The sequence below is a fragment of the Toxorhynchites rutilus genome, chromosome 3 (assembly GCF_029784135.1).
Source record: "Toxorhynchites rutilus septentrionalis strain SRP chromosome 3, ASM2978413v1, whole genome shotgun sequence".
In the NCBI taxonomy this organism is placed as follows: domain Eukaryota; kingdom Metazoa; phylum Arthropoda; class Insecta; order Diptera; family Culicidae; genus Toxorhynchites; species Toxorhynchites rutilus.
Genome location: NC_073746.1, coordinates 133,082,961 through 133,106,615, shown reverse-complemented (window position 1 = coordinate 133,106,615; position 23,655 = coordinate 133,082,961). Strand labels below are relative to the sequence as shown.

The 23,655-nt window shown below is 35.8% G+C and overlaps 1 protein-coding gene across 1 annotated transcript in view; it reads left to right on the top strand.

Moving 5' to 3' along the window:
- The window catches only part of LOC129776785 (protein dissatisfaction), a 63,680-nt gene that overhangs the window by 1,041 nt on the left and 38,984 nt on the right, over positions 1–23,655 (top strand). The gene's annotated exons all lie outside the window — the stretch shown is intronic.

Genomic DNA, 23,655 nt, shown 5'->3' with positions numbered 1-23,655 from the left:
TCAATAAGTCATTGCAAAGTTTAAAATCTTTCAAAATTACAATTTTCGTAAACATGTGACATATTTCAATTACGACTGTCTTTATATAGGATCTTATCATTGATTTCTTTTTTCATTAAATCGTAACTCAAAGTTTAACTGTTTGTTTATAATATGATGTTCGACAAAGTTATTGGAACGTCAATGAACGTCATGATTTGGAAAATATTCCAAAAAATTTTATTTCGTCATTTCTTCGTTTCATTTGTAATTTCATTTTCTTGGTATTTTTTCATATATTTTTATTAGAATACTTTATTTAAGTTTCACGGAAAGTAGTGTCGAACTCATCGAAAAAGGGTTCAAAAATTGATGGAATTCCAGTACTTTACGAGTGTAGAATCTACATCTGATTCTATATGAAATACTGTCTGAAGATTGGCATCCTCGAGATATAACCTATTTTTGTAATGAATACGATACACCACTATCTGTCAAATTTCATTTAAATGAAGAGTATACTCTATTATTGAAGAATTTGAATTTACAATTACATTTTCGAGTCAGTTTTCAAACGGTGTAGTTCGAATGTTATTTTTCCTATAAAGTTCATTGATTTTCCAACAACTTTGCCAAACACAATATTTTATTCAGACATAGAATTACGTCTATCGGGAACACAATCGATTCGGCACTTCCTAACAATCTATCACAATGAATAAACTCATGTTTTTTTATGAAACTAACTATCGAACAATTAAAAAATGTCAAGCATTATCTAATCGAAAATCCCACGCGAACAATATCGAATTACACGTTGAGCCCCGCGTCGGTCCATCGGGACTGACATTCAGCTTTTCGTCGGGAGAACGTTGATCACTGAGGCTGACAGTTTCAAAATAAGAAAATAAAAGAATACATGGTTTGTTTTCGAACGTGTTGCAAACTGTGACTGCTTTCTAGTTGAATTACTGGCTATTTTGTTATCTTCTTATATATAAAAATCTCGTGTCACGATGTTCGTGGTCTAACTCCTCCGAAACGGCTCGAACGATTTTCATGAAATTATGCACAAAAAACTTGGTAGGCATGGGAATAGGACGTAAACTATATATGATACCGCTAGGGTACCGATTACCATATGTTTAATACCGATTAGGGTGGCTCTATGCAGAAAAAAATATTTTTATTTCTATTTTTTTCTTAAATTTGACATAAAACTAAATATAACCTCACAGGTTATCCCCCATCTCCTATTTTTATTCGCGATTCTAGTATTTTGGTATAAATAATATTCAAATAATCGACCCGTAGTTTGTTTTTCAAAGAGAGCGAATTTATTTACGTAAGTTCACTTCATTGAACGCATTCATCCTCACATGCGCCAAGAACCTTAATTCGGCTAAAGCCATGCATATTGCCAGCGAGCTGGAAAACTTTTTAAATAAACATAATGAATTATTGAAATTCTATTATATCATACATGCTCGGTTTGCAAGGTGACGATCACGTTATTTTCATCAACTCTAATATAACACCGACTGGAGAACACATGTATACATTCAATGCGTATGTCGTTGAATACATTGCTGGAGTCATGGTAGGCGACTGCTCAGTGACGCGAGAAACTGTGATTCGAAGAAGAAACAACAATCTGGAGTTCATCGTTGACACCCACCGTTCAAACGACACTCTCCATCTTCTTTATCAATGGTACTAATGTGTCTAATGTTCGTAACGTTTACCATCTCAACGTAGAATGAATTGCGAACGATATAGAGGTAGAGAGCGAACGACTGCGATTCTAAACAATCAGAAGCGGTGTGAGGAAAAATACACTCAGGTCTAAACACATGCATTGTCATGATATTACAAAACGTGTGTTCAAACAAAAAAAAAATGAATGAAATGTAGAATGAGATTCATTACAACGTCACCTTGCTGACTTTATTCGACTGGATGGCAAAATTACAAAAAATTAGGATTACCTCATATGCACATTTTTAATTTGTATAATTGACAAGATACGCCCTGAGGTAATCAATAGTGTAATTTACTCAAAAATTCCAGTCATTGAGCTTCGTGTTCCACTTCTGTGAAGCGTAAATTGTTATCAATTTTCAATTGAAATAATACATTCTCTACAGGTATCTTGAACGAGAATAGTCTCTGATAATTATTTTATATTCTGAATGATATTTTCAATAGATAAATAGTTAAGTTAGGGTTAGGACTATGTCTACTAAGTATTGAAACAACATCGAATAAAAATTTTCATTCAAATTTCAACAACTTCCAGGCTTCCTGGTCAGGTCAGGTGATTGTTCGATATTGTTACCACAAACATGGTTCATGACCGTGCGGTAATCTAAAACTTTTATAGCCTTGCATGGCAGATGGAAAATGTACAATGCAATTTCTTAAAGACTTCTCCAACGACACGACCGCAACCTTAGGTGGATGTCCAATATATCAACGACTTAAAACTGATACAGACAGACAATCATTCATAAAAATTAACAACGCAGACATTGACATGGAAAATCGTTCGGCAGTGCCATACTCGCCTCAGCTGAGCAAAACATTCAATGCTTATATTAATGTTGAGTTCTGTGGTTCGATGAAGAGCAACAATGCATTTGCAACAACAAAACTTATATTGATATTCTTCATTTAATTTGTCTACTTTACGACAAAAATATATCCCTTTTTTTTCACTTCAGATTCGTTAATGAAATACATCGGGAATGGAATACAAAGAATGGTTTGTGCTTTTTTTTCAATCGTCGTCGACTTGGCGCTCTATTCCTCGATATGTCAAACACAAGAGTAACGAACGTTTCACGTATATGTAGATCGTTAAAACGTTTGAACACACTTACAATACATTAGTTATTTTTTATTTAACAACCAACATATTCACTAGAAATAATGTTTATGGCAAAACAACGTTTGCCGGGTCAGCTAGTTATACAATAAATGTCTTTGGAAGCTGGGATCGACACTGATGGTGTGCAAACGCTCTTTATGTGGGCTGAACAGGAAACACAGAGAGAACAATTCGGGGCTCAACGTGTTAAAGCGCCGATCCCGTAAGCGTGCATCGGAGACGAAACGAGAGTACCGTCGATGGGGGTGAAATTGGGTCAAAAACGGAGAAAATTACTATTAGTAATATTTTGACATATTGCGAATATTTTTGAAAAGTGTGAACCGTTTCATAGAAGACATATTTCCATTACTTCTGATGCATAGTACTTATCTATAATACAAATAGTTATTGTTTAATGATTCTTCAAAGCTTGATGTGTAAATAGCCATCAAATAATTCCCCAAAGAATCTAATGCATAGCATTATACAAAACTACTACAAGGTTGAATATTTCATAGAATGATTCTTTTATGTATTGTCTAGATCAGCGGTACTCAACCTTTTTTTATAGGGGCCACAAACACGTATTATTATTGTGTCGCAGGCCGCAAATAAATAAATAAATAAAGAAGAATGATCTCCACGAGCCACGACCGCATTGTTAACTTAGAACTACACAATCATTGCCGGAGAGTAGAAACATCAAAGTAATTTATTAATAAAAAATGTTGATACAAATATTTGATAGCAATGACAAGGGCCGATAAATAAATGCTTTCACTGAGTGAAGAGCGCGTACTTTTCGCGAAGCAATTTGAAAATATTGTCAAATTGATTCCAACCATTGAAATGTACTGTTGATTGCTCGCTGTCTGGAGAACTGAAACTGAAATACTGATCTTCTTGAATTTCCAGGTAGTTTTTCAGTATCTCTTAGCAAAATTACATCTTCAACGCAGAATGAAGCATCTCAGAAGACGTAGAACGGCAACAGGAAATTCGAATTTCTTTTCTGCTTTAATTTTGCTCTACACTATGCTTGTTTCTTACATATTCTGAAGATCCATTCTGCAGTGAAAAATTTTCTCAACACAGTATCAAAATTGAAATTGAGATTGGTCAGGGCGAGCACAATATATAGAGAACATTCACTGATAGCCAACGACATGCATCAACAAATCTGGACTACGAAGGACTCATATTTTTAAATTTTTGTGATTTAAATAGTTCTATTGTAACCAAAAGGTCATTAAGTAACCAGCATATACGAGGGCGGTCCGATAAGTACTTAGCTCTTCGCCCGATGGTGTCAGTATCGCATAAGAGATTACTTATCGTGTAGTACATTCTCGTAAACGGCTACTGTCCAAATTTCAGCCGAATCGGACTCGTAGTTTTGTTTCGACCGTGGAAATTTCGCCGTCGCCACGGCCAAATGGGACGAATTGCACTACGAACTGCTGCCCGTATTCTCCGTATTCTCCAGATTTGGCCCCGTGTAACTTTTTTCAAGTGTATCGAGCTAAAAGGAGACTATTTTGAGAAATAAATCGTCACTTTTCCAAAATTTTTGTTTTTTTTTGTAGGCTAAGTACTTTGGACTGCCCACGTAACTCGTAGACATTTGATTCTTCGAATGAAGTGGTTATCAGGCGAATCCGTTCAACCGACAAAAAAGTATTAACGGTTTTGTGCGTTGCACCCTAAACGTAACGTTCTGGTTTTAGAAATTTTAAACTTGCACCCCAGTACAGATTCAAATGTGATGGGATTCGAAAAAAACAGAGGCACTTCTCACCAGACGGCGTACAAATCGACGTTGTGTCCCCGCCCCCGAACAAAACGGCATCATACTGAGCGATATCTATCTTTCATTCTTCCTTCAATCGAGCAAAACCGCTGTGTGACATCAGCATTGAGAAAGACTGCTGTCTGATAGTTGGTGCGACATGACTTTGATGATGTTGTTGTTTCAAATTATAGAGGCTTTAAAATTCATCGGTTCATTCGCCTCTAGCATTTCGCCTACAAAAAATCATTTCGAAAGCCTCCCTGCTGTCTGGTCGCTAGTTAGATGGCTGATAATTCGTGAATACTGTAATTTGAATTCGCGAATGGCTTGTTCACTCAATTAATAGAATACGGTGGAGCTTAGATTGCAATGTTTTGTCTATCCACATTGTCCTTAGAACGAATACTGCATTTGCATTTCGAATGACAGATTTATGCTCATCCGATTAGCAGTGATATTTAAATATTGCACCTCAACCACTGGAACATGATAGGAAAAAGTGTATTCTTCCAATTTTCGTTAAACTTTAAACGTATATGGGTTAGGGAACCGTAATGTATTACGTTCTGGAAAAAATAGAGAATTTCCGATTCGATAGGAATGCAAACCATCAAAATCCGTTCAGAGCTAAAATAATTATTAACGTTAAAACTATTTCATAAAAATGTGACGTGCTTTCTGATTTGATAGCAACGATAAACATAGTTGTATGTCAAATAATCTATATAAATAAAAATGATTTGGTGTCCGTTCCTCGCGATTTAACTCAAGAACGGAGCAACGGATTTGAAAAGTCAGTATCAGGATTAAAGTGTCCCAGTCTGCATCAAATGCATATGTCAAAAAAGAAATTATATGCTGCGAATATAGATCGAGCACAGAGAAATAATTTTCGGGGAACGTGAGTGTTCGAAATTGTATAAATCAGAAAAGCAATTGTGGGCGCGACGAAGTTTGCCGGGTCAGCTAGTAGGTAATAATTTCATATTTATTCACTAACGTCAACAAGATTAGCCCGGATTAAATATATTAAATAAATATTTGATCTACTAATATTACTTAATGGTAACGGATCAGATGGGCCAACCGAAAGAGCCCGGTGGGCCGCATGCGGACCGCGGGCCACAGGTTGAGTATAGCTGGTCTAGATGAATCATTGTTGTTTTTGAAATAATCTCTTATTTACGCTGAGTGGGTGTGAGAATGGGTCAAACGTAAAATTGAACATATACAACTAAGTTTACATGCAAGAATACACCAATACAATCACAATTAGTAGAAATTCTCCAAACTCAACGCACATTACACCGCCCCTAGACGCGCCTTTTTTCGGACCCACGAAGAGGAATTGGAGGCAAACTCTTTACACGTATAAGGAAAAAAGCGATTTCTTAGCGCCAACTTTACAGAAGCCACATTTTCAAGGATTCCTGAAGCCACTAATTGAGAACCTCAAAGACAATCAAACGAGCAACTTGATTTAATAATTCAAGAAATTTTGCATTTATCTGATTACTGTGAAGCTTGAAAAAACTTATTGAAAAATTGATTTCTAAGCATAATTCTTTAAAAAAAAGTAGTATTCATTACTCTGATCCACTGTCACCCCTTCTAAGGGATGATACTGGGTCAACTCTTATTTAATCACAGTTCAGTTAAAAATTAATATTCAAAAATAACTATTCAACTCAGTTCAGAAAACACTCGTAAATTCATTATTCGAGAACATATCTACGTAATCATAAGTACGTACCACTATAATTTACGATAGTTATGCAACAAAAAATTCAAAAACTTTCCTTTTCGACCCATTTTCACTCCCAACGACGATACATAATATGATTATGGTTGCATCGCGAAATTCCATTATAATAGCCGATCATGCGTTGCTAAACGTTTAGTAAGGTATAAGTGTAGCACTATCTGGTCGTAGTTTTGGTAGCAATAGCTTCAAAGATGAAACAAATGATTTCAATCTTCAAATATTAAAACTAATCGCCACAAATGTTTGTTCGCGCATCACTCAAGAACGAATCATCTGTTTTGAGCTGTATATATTATTGTGTTATTAGTCTAATTGAAATTCACGTTGACACATTTAGCTTCGTGCTCCGTGGGTTTGAAGCGAAAACGGCAATGGAGAAACATTTCATTCAACCTCCATATATACTTTTCATTATTTTATCTCGTCCAGGGCCATAGATGGCAGTTTATTCCATTTTTGCATCATTAATCGTGATATGAGAAAGATGTAATATGATATCAGCCATTCCATATCAAATCGATATAGTGGATCTTAGATTTTCGTTGGAATGAGTAGTTTTGTTCCTAGTCGAAAAATTTTTTTTGTTCCATTAGGGTGTCTATTTCTATTTTAGAGTGATCCAGAAAATCCCCATTTACCCATTTTCCAAAAATGGCTTTTTTTAAAAATTCATAACGTCCAAGCTACTAGATTTATTCAGATGATTGACATATCAAATTAAAGCCAATGTGCTAGTCTTCCAAGTAACCAAGAAGAAATATTGGATTATGTTTTAGTGATAACTGACTGTATTTGTTTTTTATGGTTTACACGGTTTACATGTTTCTTCTTGAAAGCTGAAGTCTTTTTACATACCATATCCAAATATCAGAGTTGTGATTTTTATCGTTCTTGAGTTATGATTTTTCAGAGTAAACATGTTTTCAGCCTTCGTTCAACATTGCTATGCGATTAGACTGCCATGCGCCTACATTGATTTGCAGCGACTGTAACATGATTGCATTATCAATACTCATTATAATTTCTAATCCTAGACTATCTTGTTTTACGCTAAGACTTGAACCAACTTCGATGATCATCGATCTATGGGGCGGAGTTCTGTGGTATGAGGAGGGTCACGATCTAACGTTATTTTTGTATACCATTCCATAATGATAAGATACCAAATCCGGCCAATATTTCTCTATTCTGTCGCTGGGTAAAACTCCTGTCCTGAAAGCTGCTTGAAGTCAGAGTTTGCCAAATTTACATGCAAAAACTTCGATTTTGTTGCGCGGACTAAATTATCAAACGTTGCTCTTAAAGCTTGAATGCGATTCTGGGAACTGAAGACCAAACGTCAAAATTGAAACAAGTTAATCATTTTTTACGCACTCGCCTACAGAATGAAGGTTGTTTAGTTTGTTTTTTTCAAATGCACACTCCAAATAAATACACTGGAGTCGCTTTTTACGCGAGGGATACGTGACGCATAAAAAAACCGCGTAAATTCAAAAAGTGATTTCTATTTCGTGAAAAGTTACATCAATTAGCACATAAAATCTGTTTACACTGGAGTCACTTTTTCCCCAGTTGCTACGTGCCTCGTTAAAAAATCGCGTAAATTCCGAAATCCGCATAAATTCCCAAAACCGCGTAAAAAGCAACTTCAGTGTACCGTCATCCGGGGGCAAATTGATCACCAGGGTGAAATTGATCAAACGTATTACTGAAAACAAACATTAATTTTCAGAGGTATTATGCAATTTAATTTTAAGCTTTTTTTAGTCGGACATGTTCAATAACCATCTGAAGGTTCTTTTTGTCAAGGGTTCTCAACGAATCACTTATTAAAATGCATGAAAATTAATTTTTCTCTGAATAGCATTTTCGTATCCATTTTCAATTATGGTAAAGAAACATATTTTAAACACATCAAAGCAATATTTATAGACACTAAACATATTAATTCACTTCTAGCCTATACTTGATGAGTTGAATGAGTAAACAAATACTTGTAATTACTATTCAAATAAGTGAGAAAAAACTATTTTACAAAAAAGCACCACGAATGACCAGAACCGAATCCCATCATGCGACATATCGAACGTCTTGGTTTGTCAAAACTAGCTCATAAGTGAGCACTTCAAGGGTTTTTGGCTACATTAGAATGGCCTCGAGTTATGGAAATACATGACCACACCTTTAGGTGGATTCAATCAGGTTTTTGTATCCTCAAACCTTTGAATTATCATTTAAATGACCGTAGGTGGAGAAATAATTGATTTTCTGTACATTTTTGTGCATATGACACTAGAAAATCCTGAAAACATAGATTGATCAATTTCACCCTGAAGCTACATTTTGAAATTTTCCGTTAACATTTTTTTTAACAAAACTTTCCATAACATAACTTTCCTTAGCACCAGTACTGATTTTAAAAATAATTGGGTATAAATCTAACTAAAGCAATCGGAAATACTCACATTTTTCTGAAAACAGTGATCAATTTGTCCCCGGTTTAAGGTACGTCAAATACAAGTGTAGCATATTTCAATCGTTCCATCCTTCTATATGAAGAGTGAAAAAAATTGAAACTCTAAAAATTGCATTGACCTTGGAGCAATTTCATGCCAAATCAGCCAGCCGCTGATCCTATTCTCTTTTTTGATCTTTTATTGAAACTGTGTTCATATGTTAACAGCTAGTCAAAATCATAATTTTCATTATCATATTTCCAAATTTGATTACGACTGATTTTTTATAACAGCTCATAACATCATAACTTGTTTGTGTTTCCGGCACTACATGTAAAATACAATTTCTTTCAAATCTTTGTATATTCATTAGTAGAAATTCCAGAACAGAACAATTATATTGTATATCCCATTTAGGAAACTTGTACAATATACAAATCGAGAATTCAACAGTAAATATCATGCCAATTTTCATTTAACTTATATTGTTCTGAAACAACTTTCGTCGTAAACTTTAATCGAACGATAAAATTAGAAGAGCAAGGTACAAAAGCGACAAATAAAATGTTGTAGAATAGTGATAATTTTACACAAAAAAAGAGTAACAGTGTGTGAAGACGAAATTTTGAAGTGATTTTTTAAATGATGTAACTTTGAGGGAAATCAACGCATGAAGATGGGATGTACATAGTTTTGAAGCTTCATCTTTCAAGTTTGGGAATATTCTATGAATATTCTTTTTAACCATGGTGTGTGTGGATGTAAGAGATCGGCTGAAAATTTCATAGGGTTAACGTCTAGATGGTGCCTCTTGCAAAAATCTACTTGACTATCACAAAGCACCATGGATACGTGTCAAAATTTGACAGCAATCGGTCGATTGGTTCGTGAGTAAAAGCATTGAGAGTGAAGCAACTTTTGTTATTGGGAAAAAAATGGAAAAATCCGAATTTCGTGTATTGATGGCAACAATGCATGAATTGGGCTTCGAATTGCTTTCACATCCATCGTATTCTCCAGATCTGGACTCAGAGACTATTTTCTGTTCGCAGACCTGGAAAGAATGCTCGCTGGCAAGGAATTTAAGACTGATGATGAAGTGATTACCGAAACTGAGGTCTATTTTGAAGAAAAACCGAAAGAGTACTATAAAAATGGTATCGAAAAGTTGCAAGATCGCTATAATCGCTATATGGCCCTCGATGGCAATTATGTTGAATAATAAAATTGAATTTTGTAAAAAATATGGTTTTCAGCCGAACTGTTAATGTACAAAAATATTGGGAAGAAAAAAAAACGATTTCTTTCTGATTTTTCCAAGTTTTTGTAGACGAACACAATTTTTGCTTGCTAAGTTACAGTAAATCCAATTATGAGGTAAATTGGTAGTTTCTATTTGATTCAGAAAATGTTCCTGTAGGGCCTTCGAATACAGAGATATTTTTGTTTGAATGAAAGATAAAAACCAGCGCCAGATCCTTTAAATTATATGCAGTCGGATTTTTATTCAAATTCCAGTTCAATTTCAGAAATTTGCCTGTATATATGATATTAAATGTCATCTAAATCTAAGTTCAAATCGTAGTTGATTCCTAGTAACATATTCAGTTACAGTTCAGCTAATCTCAGCTATAAGAATGGATATGATCAGGATGAGCAACGCTAAGCACAGATCATGCCCCAATATAGTTCAGGGAGAGTTCGAGTTGGCTACGCAGTTCAATCGTTAGGAAGGAACCAAACAAACGAAAAGCGCTGACAGCTTTTGACGATTCTCTCCATCAGTAATTTGTTGTAGAAAATCCGAAAGAATCAAATCCAGTGTTCGTTGTACGAGCAATGAGAGAGGAAAGAGAAGAAATTTTGTAATTCAAGCTCCGTCATTTCTCGATAGTAACTCGATAATAACAATGAGATTTATATTCTGCAAAGGTGTTGCAGATCACTCCCTTCTTCATAAAACGATGTTTTAGGCATAATCTATCAGAGAAACACAAAAAAAAACTTATTGTTTGTTCTCAGTATTTCAAAAAACAACATCAAGTTCAATTGTCCCATGTTGTTATTCTAGGCATAACTGTAACACCATGTATGTTTGAACCGCAATCAAGCTTGATTGATTCAGTAGAGAGGAACTCTTCACATTTCATTAAACAATAGTTTACTGCTCATAAAACTCCCGGTGTATTGCCAAACTGAAATACTCAAAGCTTCTGGTAGACAAATATGCTAGAAAAATTAAATTGCGTTTTTCTCAGTTGCTGATTTTGGAACATGGGACAACTATGCGTAGAACGGCAGTATACAGAATTTTTGTTTTGGGGCTGTTGTCAATTGTCCGAATGACATGGTCATTTCACAGTTGATAGATGATTATTTTCTGCATCCAGTGTTGTAAGTAACTCAATTTTGGGAAAAATGGCGCTTGATTCGTTTTGGCAGAACCCCGACCAAATATTTTATGTTTAATAATTCATCAAAGTTCGATGTGTAAATCAGATAACACATCGATAAAACACAGATAAAAATCTCATGCTTAGCTACTACAAGGTTAAAATTATTTTTTTATGTTTTTTATGTCTTGTCTACATCGGAATTTCAACATTTTCGAAATAATCTCTTATTTACGCTGAGTGGGGATGAGAATGGGTCTAACATAAAATTGCACATATACAACTAAGTTGCAATGTACATGCAAAAACACACCAATACACGCACAATTAGTAACAATTCTTCAAATTCTACGCTCATGACACCGCCCCTAAATGTGGCTTTTTTTAGACCTAAGAAGAGAAATTGAAGACAAATTCTTCGCACGTTTAAGGAGAAAAACGTTTCCTCAGCAACAACTTTGCCGAAGCCACATCTTCCAGGACTGCTAAAGCCGCTAATTGAAGGCCTTAAGTACAATCAAAAGAGCATCTTGATTTCGGGATTGTGGAATTTATCCGATTATTGTTACGATTACCACTACTAAAGAGCATCTCACACGTTCCAAGTTTACCAGAAAGAATTGAGAACAGAGGAATCGAGATATTCCTCAATTCGAAACGAGGTTGATAGTTGATGAGGGCAGAGCCACATCTTCCAGGACTGCTAAAGCCGCTAATTGAAGGCCTTAAGTACAATCAAAAGAGCATCTTGATTTCGGGATTGTGGAATTTATCCGATTATTGTTACGATTACCACTACTAAAGAGCATCTCACACGTTCCAAGTTTACCAGAAAGAATTGAGAACAGAGGAATCGAGATATTCCTCAATTCGAAACGAGGTTGATAGTTGATGAGGGCAGAACACGAAAGCAACGGATGAAGTTTGATATCTCTCCAGGATCCATCATCATGGCAGAAGACATCGTCGACGGCAGAATTAAGAAAATATAGTAATTTACATCGTACTTCTAGGTGGATTGACACTATTTTCGTAATTAAACTAATCATTGAAGACACTTACATATTGTCAAATTATCTTGAACTTATTGAGAAGTTGATTCCTAAACATAATCATTCTTCAAAGAAAACAATATACCCTTTGACACATTGTTACCCTTTCTAAGGGTTTAGATTGGGTCAACTTTCATTTAATCGCAGTTCAGTGGTGAATAAATACCTTTCAACAATTTTCTGAACCCTCGGAAGTTTATTATTAGAGAACATATCTACATAATCAGAAGTGCGTTCCACTCTAATTTACGATATTTATTCAACAAAAAAATCGCAGATTTACTTTTTTTACCCATTCTCGCCCCCAACGACGGTATTCTCTAAATGGAGATCCCGCATTCTGATTGGTCCATTGGCAAAAGCTATTTACACTCTCCCCGTTGTGCTCCAAAAATAGCGTGTTATGTAGCGATATTGATGCAACATGTCACATAGCATCGAACGGACAAATAAATTACGTGACTGCGACATTTCTATTAGTGCGACTTTGCCAAATGTGGATCGAAATCGTTACCATTAAGCGATTTTAATGTTTTTGTTTCGTTTTTTAAGGCTTTTTGATTAAACAAAATTCATGAAACATGGTTTGCTGAACCTAACCCGATATAAACGGTTATATCCACATCGAAATATCCTGAAATTTCCACTCTTCAATATAGTATACAATCATTATCAAACACATACGTAGAAATATATCCTATCACTTGATGCAAACGACTTTTCGATCTTTTAAGGAATGTTCGAGTTATAAGCATTCGAAATCTTTCATTTTTCCCTGCATGATTAGACGGTTAGACGGATTGAATGATATAATTCCGTAGTCCTACGTTAAAAACGCGATGATGTCCTAGACAAATTCTCTTAGAATTTTTGAATACATTTTTTCCGATTTTGTTCAGTATTTTTATCCGTAGTCGGTATTCATCGAAAATATCGAGAATAATGTAAAGGAATCGAGACTATTATACTGATACTATTTGGTTGCACATTGTTTGAAAATTAAGCTGAAAATTTTTAAGAGTGTACATGAAATTTGGAAAATAGGGAAAAAATAACTTAACAAAACCTAAAACGTCGAGATCTGGTGTCATATCGAAAAAATATTTTTAGCCGAACATTGACCTTCTGGGCCTGGGTGGCAATGAAAGTTTGAAGGTAACATTGAAGCGGAGATTTTTATTTTTGTTATCCGTTCGTTTATTCGGTTTAGGGTGTATTTGTATATGGGTATATGTATGATTGATAAATCACATTTTTATTCTAAATTTTAACACTTACACTTACTGTGTACACCTAGCTGACCTTCTGTTAAAATTGTAAATAAAAACAAAAAATTTATTCACAAAGAGCAGCTTGATATAAATTTTCGTCTGCAGAAAATAGGGTACGCATTGTTATCAAGTAATTTTTTGGGTATTTTTTCGTTACGTGAGTGTTTTACCGGCACTTCTCTTGCAGTTTATATTTACTCCAGAAATATTGATGAAAAAAAATATTAATCAAGTCGAGTGAGACAGACACTTCTCCGAAAGAAAATTCCATTCCTTGTTTTAAAGAGGTTTTAAACTTTTCAGTTCATTCGCCTCTAACTCCGAGAGGAAAGGAATTTTGTTGAAACAGTTTGATTGTCTCCTCTTACTGTTTTTAACAGATGCCCACTAACTACGTTTGCAAGTGGCACCAGATATCATGGACGAATCAGCAGAGCGGCCTTCAAAACGTTTTAGGAATTTGTCATTCCGAATGCCGGAAGCTATTTTAGACATGAAAAAATGAGAAAAATTACAAGCTCTTCTAGGGAATTTTAGTGTAGTCTTTTTGTTCAATCATTGAGTACCTAAACTTAAATTTTCAAAGATGCCGGACACATTTATTTTGCAAAATTACTGCCTCAAAGACAAATTTTATTACAAAAAGAGACCTAGACTACCAATTTGTGGTGAGGTAGCCATATATATTTTTTTTATAAAATTTACGAAGAAAATCAACGTTTACTTAAGGAGTCCATCTTTACCTTCCCCTACATGTTTATTGAAGTGGCAAAAGAAAAAAAACTATCGAATTTAAAGAACCGATCATGCACATTGTGTTTATTGGCCCAAAAAATTACCTGTGCAAAATATCAGCTCAATCGGACATGATCTAGGGGTACCACAAAGCTCTCAAAGTTTTGATTTTTGGCCACTCAGGCCCCAAAAGGTCGATTTTTGGCCAAAATTTTTTTTTCGAGATAACACCAGATCGTTTTATGTATTTTGAAGTTATTTGGTATCGAAAACATTTTTTTCGATTTTCATAATCGCGTCTGAACGGCTTCGTTCATTTGTTCACATTAGTTTCATATCTTTTTGTGCAAGCCTAATTATTAATTCACAATTTATTTTAAAATGCAAGAACTTCCACCGAAACATCGCAAAAAGATTGGACTGGACGACAAAACTTTGCCAGAAACGCAGTTCTTCCCGATACGTAAAGGTAAACAATAAGCGAGTATGGCAAATTTTCCCAGCTTTCCATCTCAACTGATACTGTGAACGATCAAACATACATTAAGAAATGCAAGCAAAACGATTTGCTGACCATGATTAGTCAACATACAGATTTAACCCATTAGCCTTATTTCACTTCTTCTTCTTCTTCTTTTTGGCTTTAAGAGAGTTTAAACTTTTCAGTTCATTCGCTTCTAGACATATTTCACCTCTCTGTTGAGCCTTCTAGCGCCCTATTATATGGAAGTGCACCACGGTTCTGTGTTTGTAAATTCCACGGATGTTGTAGGTTCTGGCACGGGTCGATTTTGTGAGGCTCGACATTGTAGGTTAAAGGGATAATGTTTTGGCCAGATTTGACATCCTACTACTACGCGAAATGTACTCTGAACAGATTTTAAGACTATGAGGTCATTGTTGTGCACAAACACATGAATCCGTAAAATTGCCCGAAAATATGCACAACTCAAAATTTATTGGCCATTAGTGAAGGCAAACCTTAGGAAACAATTTAAAGCAGCAGATACAGTAAAAAAAATTCTAGAAAACGCCTATTATGGTTGCCATTTCCGTTGGAAAATCGTCTTTGCTGAACCTCATAAAAAGGTTACTGAAGAAATCTCAAAGAAATATTTGCCTACTAAAAGTTAAATTATTCAAAAGTCAAAATACCCATGTTCAATTGTTTCTCAGTGTTCCCATACTTTCTGTCTACAGAATAAACATTTGAACCATTCGGAAATTGTGATTTAAAATTGGGATTCCCAGTGTCGAATATGATGAGGTGAGGTGTGTATGGGTACTGCTTGAAATTGGGTGCTATCTAACAAACTTTAAATTTCGTTGCATCTTGGCCGTTCCGTCGTTCGTACACATTACGGAGTATGTATAAAAGCCTAGAAAAACATATCCGGGAAAGGATTGAAACTTCACAGGGTGGAAAATTGAATATGCCAACAGCTAATCTACCAAAAGCCGATTTCAAATAGTAAACACTTGAGCTTGTTATTCTTTCTTCAGCTCGTGGCGTCAGCCGTAAATTGGCCGCACGCGTTTGCCGTTGGTTTTGATTTAAAAGCGCTCGGTTCCCAAAAGTTCAAGGGGAACCAAACCTTCCTGCCACGTAATAGAAGAGTAATATTTGAGTTACCGAAACTTCACAACCCCTTTGTCGTAAATTGTTTTTGCGCGTGCCCGAAACTGGTACGAGGCTGCTGCATGTACAATATGCTTGCTGCTGTATACAAAATAAACACAAGAAAGCCATTTTAAAACGATTTGAATGGTGTAGCGACAGCGAAAGATAAATAAAAATTTTGATTAATTTTTGTTGATTTTAACACTTTCCACACTCAAAGCTTAGTGACGAATGCTGTGCCATTCAAGCGGGGGAAACCGTGGCATTCGCTGAGGCGGTGCCCGATATTTGCATTTAATTCGACTACGGAGGGATGAAGCCACGGTTGCAAATCACTCAATTGACAATTTCGGCTTTTTGCTCTGAGGACACATTCGCTTTACTGAGATCGTGTCTATGTACATCGCAACTGTGCGATAGCTCTCCGGGGTTCTGTACGTGATGTGTGTGTATACTATACAACAGTTTCCCCAACCGCATCCTCATGTCACAGAATAGATCCTTCCCAAGGCAAGGGTGTTGATATGAGTGTATGTGAATCGATTGGATTCACGCATCCGTTCGGATGCCACCGAATGCATTGATTGGAAATTGTACCAGATCAGCAGGACTAGAAGCCAGTTAAAACAAGCTGAAAAGCTTTGGCGTTTGAGTTTTGACAACTTCTGATTAAATATCAATAATTTGGAATAAAACAGGGAATGTTATCAAAAACATACAATAAAAATCTGAAAGCATATTTGAACTACGTTTGATCAGCTGATCAACTCAATAGCAAACCCGCACATCGCTCATTTGATTGCTCAGCTTTTTTTGTATTGTTTCAGACGAGTTGAGAAATAACCTGATTAAATTATAAAAAAAAATCCTCCAAGAAATCACATTCGAAAAATCATAGACTTTACCCCAAAACCCAATTTTATCTCATCATAACTCTGGTATTCGATACGTCTCCCGCCTACAGAGAATCTGACGCCATGAAACTAATTTTCCACCAAGTATCAAAACAGCAGAAAGGCTTCTAAATCAACAGTCTTTGTGTTCACTTTTTCGCTTTAACGCCTTTTGCGTTCGCCGTTTTCCTCCCCCGCATGGTGGAGGCATTACGGCGGTCTTCACTTACAGCAGGAACCTTTTTATCCCGGAGAGTTGCTCCGAAAACAAGGAAACAACACTGAAGAAACACCCAAAAGAGCACCGGAAAGGATTACGCTCGCTGTAACCGAGCGACACTTGGACACTTTTCCGTGAGTTGAAAGGAGGAAAAAAAACAATTTCCACACAAAACCGACACTCGACGCTCAAGCTTCGTTCTATTCTGTGTGAAAGCCTGTGAAACGATGAAAAGTTACCAAGTGTGAAGAATGTGTACATTTTTAATTGAAAGGGGTTGTCGAGACTAAATAAGTGCTTTATTTTTGTTCATTTTTTCTTCTTCTCATCGAGCAGTTCAGGAGATGGAAATGAAAACAACCGAAGGGAGGGGATTTAAATCGAAATTAGCACAGATTAGACGACGAAAGAGAGGGTTGCGTGAAGGGTTTCAAATAGACCTATATTAAAGAGATTTTAATTTACAATAAATAGATTGGTAAGCACTGGGAAATGCAGTGGACAATAATACATACAAAAGTATAGCGGCAAACTTCTCTAATAATTAAAAAGGGATATACATTTAGGAGCGCGAGTTTTATTTGATTTTGAATCATTTCCGTTTTGAAAAAATATATCGTGTAAATTCTATGGAACTTGACCAATGGTTATTTATATTTATAACTGTTTTTTTTCATGAATTTCAAATGACCGATACAGCTCCTGTTGCATCGATCTGGAATGAAAAAGAAGAAATTTGAGTGTACTGGTAGAAATATTTTCATTCGATCATAAATGCACCGTTTGTGAAACAACAATCTTTCGCCAACTTTCATGCAGCTTGAAAAATTCTGAATCGCAACCTGCCATTAATGCAGTTACGAGCATTACTTGATTGGATTTATATACTGGCTGCATGGTAGAAGCTCATTATTAGAAATTTTTTCCCACCAAACACAGAGCATGAGCTTCTTCGGATAGAGATCAGCTTTGGGGATAGAATGATGGCTCATTTCGCTTATTCTAATTATCCATTTTCATCATTTCATCGTTACGATTTGTTTCAAAAAACGTCATGGTTCCGTTGCTTTTATAAAGCAAATCGCAGATGTAGATGCGGAGTTGATTCATAAGATTTTTGTATTGGTAAAACTGGATGGAACCCATACCTCCTAGGGAATTAAAGAGCCAAGATTCACCAGATGCTCAATAAGTGTCGTGTTCAAATGATTATTCTTGACAATCTGGATTTGATCTTCATCTGCGACGGCACGAGATTTCTGGACAACCCAAAGAATTTTCGATGCCCCACCGACCTTCGTAGTTAACGCGATTCTCACATATAATTAATATTTCACGACATTGCGCTTCCTAGCTATTGGTGAAAAAGTGAATATTAAGGCAGTATTCTAGTCTAGAAATTTAAAAAAAAACTATTTTTTTTCCTTCATATTTCTGTAGTTTAGGCATTCAAGAATATACCCTAGAAACGACTTATCGAAAATCCTATTATTTACCGAGTTAGAACAATTTTAGTGATGCGGTGATCTAACCTGCTACGACCATAACAATGAACTTCAAACGCGTTTTTCTCGAAACTAGTTTTTTCAAACTGGCGTACACGGTATCTCAAGTTCTACTGAACCGATTCGTGTCGAATTTATATGGATACAATCTGCAGGCACCTCTCTATCGCATGAATCTCTGAAAAAAATATTTTTTTTGCGTTTCAAACCGCATTTTGTTTTTCAAACGGCCGCCATTTTGCCATAATAGATGTTTTTGACTTGTCCGAGGTTCATACGATAGCGGCATCTTTACTGATTCAGAATTTGTTTGATTTTTTTTGTTTCAGATAATCAGAAGGGCTGGAATTTTGTACGCCATGGCACAACTTTTTTTTTGAACCCTCTCACTTCATCAACTCTTAATTATTCTAGTTATGAATATTATTTCTCTGTTCAATTTTTGTTTCATTGTTAAAAGATAGATGAACAAATATTGATATAATAGATAGTCAAAATATTATTTGTTTTATTTTTACGGAGTTCGAAAAAACGTCCGAGATTCGTGTCTCTACACTAGAATACCCCCCTAAACAAAAATTCATTGAAACAACTTTATATTGACGGTAAATTAAATTGTAGGCTAAGAGGTTGTGCTCCCGTGGCCGAGTGGTTAGCGCCCCACCTTATCATGCCGGGGGTTCCGGTTCGATTCCCGCTCTGGCCGGGGGTTTTATTCGGAGTTTTGATTTTTTTAACAGAAATTTTGAATGACTTTTTAATATACTTTATAAATATGATTATTTGAACAAAAGTGAACGTAGCTAGACAGAGGAGGGGCTGAAATAGGGATTGTTCCACACAGCTAGTTCCGATTATCCGCAGTAGATTTATATACGTTGAAAATTCCAATTTTAAATGAATACACATACATTCAACATTTATTACACCGCCCCTAGACGTGGCTTTTTTCGGACCTATGAACTGGAATTGGAGGCTTTTTCTTCGCATGTATAAGGAGAAAAACGTATCCTTAGCGACAACTTTTCAGAAGCGATATTTTCCAGGATTGCTGAAGCCGCTAATTGAAAGGCTTAAGAATAATCAGAAGAACAACTTGGGGCATTTATCAGATTACTGTGAAGTCGCTACTAAAGAGCATCTCAAATGTTCCAAGTTCACCAAAAAACATGAGAACAGTTTTGAGGAAATCCTCAATTAGAAACAAGAGATAGTTAATAAGAGCGGAATACGGAAATGACTATTTATTCATTTTGGCTTAACGTTTTTACAATATGGCCTGATTCACAATGTCCATGTATCAAAAAAAAAAGCCAGAAAAATGCCAACAAAACGCCAGAAATGTCGAAAGAATTTCTGACTCGAACGGACACCTCATGAGCGAGACGAATGAATCTAAAGAAGTTTGATGTCCTTGCAGGAACCACCATCAAGGCAGAAGACATCGTCGACGGCAGATTTAAGAACAATCTTCGCTCTTCTAGGTGGATTAACACTATTTTCGTGACTCAAATAATCATTCAAGACACTTACATGTTGTCAAAATATCTTGAAGTTATTGAGAAAAAGTTTTCTAAACATAATTCTCAATAGAAAGTAATATTCACTACTTTGACCCATTGTCACCCTCTCTATGGGGTGAGATTGGGTCAACTTTCTTTTAACCACAGTTCAGTGAAAAAATAATATTATTCAACAATTCCGGAACACTTGTAAATTCTTCATTAGAGAATATATCAACGTAGTAAGAATTGAGTTTTACTCAAATTTACGATAGTTATTCAACAAAAAGTTTGAAAACTACCTTTTTTGACCCATTATCACCCCCATCGACGATACCTAATATGATAATTAAATGAAACATGGATGTAGCTAAGATGAGCAGGGTCCAAGTTTAAGCTTAGTCCTTGGCGTCCCTTCCTTGTGTGTGTTTTTGTTTTGTTTATTCATTTAAATAAAATGGTGCCCAACTCCAGGAAGCTCATAACAGAGTTTCTTCGAGATGGGGGTGAGCGGAGGGACTATGATATTAGGCTGTCAAAAAGTCCTGCGGTATTTCCGCGAGGTGTCGTTGTAAGCGCGTAGTTCTAGTTGTATTCATTGTATCGAGTCATACTATAGCTTGTTGGAAAGGTATTTTTGCGCGCTATAATATAGTCCTTGACAGTGTTTTGTTTGGTTAAGTCGTTCGTGAGTTATAGTGTCGCAAATATGGAGCAAAATAAAGAGAAAATCCGACATATTTTACAGTACTACTATGACAAAGGCAAAAATGCATCTGAAGCTGCCAATAAAATTTGTGCAGTTTATGGACCCGATACAGTTTCCATTTCCACCGCACAACGATGGTTTCAACGGTTTCGTTCTGGTGTAGAGGTCGTCGAAGATGCGCCACGCAGCCGTAGCATCGGCCAAGAGCTGGGGATAAGTCATCAAACCGTTATTAACCATTTGAAGAAGCTTGGATTCACAAAGAAGCTCGAACAAAACATCTTTGACCGTATCGACGCATGTGAATCGCTACTGAATCGCAACAAAATCGACCCGTTTCTGAAGTGGATGGTGACTGGCGATGAAAAGTGGGTCACTTACGACAACGTGAAGCGCAAACGGTCGTGGTCGAAGCCCGCTGAAGCGGCTCAGACGGTGGCCAAGCCCTCATTAACGGCCAGGAAGGTTCTGCTGTGTGTTTGGTGGGATTGTCAAGGAATAATCTATTATGAGTTGCTTCCCTATGGCCAAACGCTCAATTCGGACCTGTACTGCCAACAACTGGACCGCTTGAAGGTAGCACTCATGAAGAAGAGGTCATCTTTGATAAACAGAGGCCGCATTGTCTTCCATCAGGACAACGCCAGGCCACACACTTCTTTGGTGACGCGCCAGAAGCTCCGGGAGCTCAGATGGGAGGTTCTTTTGCATCCGCCGTATAGTCCGGACCTTGCACCAAGTGACTACCACCTGTTTTTGTCCATGGCGAACGAGCTAGGTAGTCAGAAGTTAGCCACAAAAGAGGCCTGTGAAAATTGGCTATCCGAATTTTTTGCCAATAAGAAAGAGAGCTTCTATAACAGGAGTATTATGAAGTTGGCATCTCGTTGGGAACAAGTCATCGAACAAAACGGCGCATATTTGACTTAAAACAGATGATTGTAATAAATTCATAAAATTAACAAATGAAAATTTAAAAAAAATACCGCAGGACTTTTTTGACAGCCTAATATTAAAACATAAAATCGGCTATCCACAGTATATCATATATAATATGATCATTCGAAAAATCATGGACATAGTAAGGAAAAGGGAAAAATTGGGGTAGGAGTGTTGAGATTGTTGCAAAGAATACGAAATAGGTGATAAAACTTTGAATCCGCTTGGATTGTCTCGCTATACGGCCGCTCTTTATACGGCATTTCGCTTTAACGGCCCCGCCTCGCCTCTTCAATTCAGACACGTTTTCGATTTACGGCCTAAAATGTTTCTTTATAACGGCAAAAAACATTGAGGATTGGTTCAAAAATCACTTTTATATAGAAGTGAAAAAATATTTGCGAGAAAATAACTTAAGCAACATGCAAATTAGGTATGTACATACAAATTCCATGTAACATGAAGTTGTTTCATTTTTGTTTGTTTTTGTAGATTATTGTTGGATTTTATGTATGTATTGTATGTTTTATGTTTATGTTATGTATGTATTTTGGATTTAAATGAAATAAATTTAAATGTATTTAATTTTTGTTACATAGTTTTAGAGATGAACCAGCCTTTGGCTGAAAATCTCTTTAATAAAGAAAGAAAAAAAAAAGTTACATAGTTGACAAATTTGGAACCGATCTGATTGAATTTGTATGAATTTATATTAGAATAATTGATTCCTTATACGGATTTTCGCTTTGAGGTCTGATTTCGTGGAACGTATCTAGGCCGTAAAGAGAGGTATGGGTGTATTGGATTCTCACAAGAATTTCTAATTTTTATCTTCATATGTTACGACATTATCGCAGAACAAATCCAAAAAACTTGTTTTGCAACTTATTATTTACTTCAGTTTGAAAACAAACTCATCAGTAACGATGTGCATTAGAGTGCCAATGAAAATGGTCATCTTAAATTTACGAATGAGACTTCCTGAAAAATGTTGATTCTCTCGAAAACATACAATATACAACATTCCAGCTCAATCGGACTTCATTTACTATTGTCGCAAAGCCAATAAGGTTTGAGTCTTCCAGAAACCGTTAAATCACCCAAGAGGGGAGTGCATGAAATCGGAACTTTGAAAAAAAAAAAGTTGATGCCAAATGTATTTAACACTAAACCTACCATTATTTTATATATACCGCTACCGCTGGCGGTCAAATGACCGCTTTTCGAATAAACGTTATGTTTTTTTAAATCAATTATGATCAAAACCTAATTTTTCATAAACAATGAAACACAATTAATTATCATGTAATAATCATAAAATATTCAACATTTTCCATAAACATATCTGTTTCATGTAGAACATATGTTTATTATTTTCCTCTATTTGCAACATCCAATTTGACAGGTTTTTCGTCTCTCTGAAATTGCACTTGATTCTCCTTAAGTTTTCTTCATACTTTTCATTCCTTGTTCCTGAAAATCTTGAAATTCAGTGGTAAGTTCTTCCTCCAACTGAAATAGAAATTCTTGTCGCAATGTTTTCTCCTGTTGTCTGCTTGTATAAAATCCAAGCATTTATACCAGTCAAATCCAAAATGTTGAAAAATATATGAACAGGCCATCTATGAGATATTTATTTTGTGTTATACTTTGGTCTGTTATATTCACGCCATATTCAGTGTAGTTATAATATGAAATAGTTTCAGGTATACATTTACCTATTTTTCCAATTTTTACGAACTTATGTTTCGAACTCAGCGAGAGAACTTTTTTGTTCGGTTTGCTTTTATAAATTGTTAAAGTACAATTTTCTGATTTGTAAAGCTGCGTTGCAAAACGTACAATCATTCTTTTGTTCTGCAGGTTTGGGTGATTCCATCTTGTTCGCTCAAATAGTTCCTATCAAAGCAGTTCATTCTGATAGAAGTTTCGTTACTAGAGATTCACTTGT